We start from the raw sequence: 1,729 nt of genomic DNA, 5'->3' as shown, positions 1-1,729 counted from the left end.
CGGGGCGGGACGGGGCGGGCCCGCAGCTCAGCCCCCGCAGCTCAGCCCCCGCCCGCCCCGCGCAGCGCTCGCAACCGCAGCGCGCGGTTCGCTCCAGAGGGGAAAACACCCTCATCCCTGCCCGCGCTCCTCCTTGCCCAGCAAAGCAAGTCAACCTGTCAGAGATGCATTTTGTTCCACCTGGCCTACGGGCCCAGCTAGACTTGCAGCTGCGGCGGAACCCAGCCTAGTCCCGGCATTTCATAAAAATAAGTCTATGGGCAAACAGTGACATCCACTTTCTCTTCTTTACGTCATGTCTATTACCACGTTTGGCTAAAAACCACCACAAACCCACATAGCACACCTTCAAAGGCCATCCTTTTAAGCCTGGTCTACGTACGCACATGCATACACCTGTCTTGTTCATCTGGTTTAGTCCATCAGTAGTTCATGTTAACACATCACAATTAAAAGACCATTCGTCGTAACTAAACGAACCCTGTCTCTAAAAGACACACTTCCTGCTCCCTCAGGTGCCTGGACTGCGCTCACCTCTTTCCGAGAACCAATGAGGAAGCAGTGGGGAGGTTCCCTCCCGTGTGAAACGTGCGAATTACGGTGTTAGGAGAGGTGAGCTCGCGGCTGACTTGCACAAGCAAAATTTTACTTATAATTTCACTTCAGTACTGGGATACTGCTAAAGCCTTCTAAGACACGTGGCGTCGGCACAAGTATTACAAGAGTTTGCTTTGCATTCTGCTTTTGCTGGCTCAATCCTGTTTAAAAGGATTACATTTAAATGACTGCAGCTCAGTTTCAGTATCTCCACAATACACGCGACAGAATTGTCAGTATTTATCCCAGATTCCTCCTATCATAAATGGGTCCTTGCTTTCATAATGTGTAAAACAAAGAGAGAAAATATTAAATCTGTGGGGTTTCATGCTCCTGAGATTATCTTCCTGTTGCCATGGAAACTAACACAAGATCAGTTAGGAGGAAACACTAGGTGATTATAGGTAGTATTGTGGGTGATGCGTTTGGTGTGATGGTACAGGGTATATAAAGAACACCATTATGTATTATGAAAAGGAGTAGTTGGAAGTGGCAAGAATCTAACATCAGTGTTTAGCTCGTTTCCTTACTGGCCACATAGCAGGACTTTATGGTCAGCATTATGGGTAGGAAGGATATTTTGAAGTATGTGTTGACCTGTATAAATTTAAAACTCCCCCTGAACTCATTTAACTATGGCAGAAATCTACCCAACCTTGGATTCCCAGGATAGAAGTAAATACTGGGTATCAAAAATAAACTAATAAAGAGAATAATGACTCCCCATACGGTGTTGGGAGTATAGATACAGTAAAAAGCATAGATTGCTCAATACTGTGTTAATAGGAGTCATAAGCCTCCTGAAGTTGCCCCCAGGTACTAAAATATAAGCCAACTAAACAAAAGCTGTATGTTACCCTTGGTTTTATGTGAAGAATCCCAAGACCAACCAATTCTACTGAACCTTTGCATGAAATGACCCCTGTAAAAACAATTTATTATCCTCCAGACCCTGATGATAGCCCTCCACATATAAAACAACTACCTTTGTCATTCAGATTACTAACATCTGTCTACTCAGCATGACTTTAATTCTTTCCTGATGCTCAAAAACACTAATCCCCACATCTTTAAATAAAATTTTATTTATTACAACTTATTCTTCAGTACTTCGTACAAGCCATTTTGATGG

This window comes from Chaetura pelagica, unplaced genomic scaffold, assembly GCF_000747805.2.
Source record: "Chaetura pelagica isolate M959 unplaced genomic scaffold, ChaPel_1.0 scaffold962, whole genome shotgun sequence".
NCBI lineage: Eukaryota > Metazoa > Chordata > Aves > Apodiformes > Apodidae > Chaetura > Chaetura pelagica.
Note: the sequence above shows the minus strand (reverse complement) of the source record.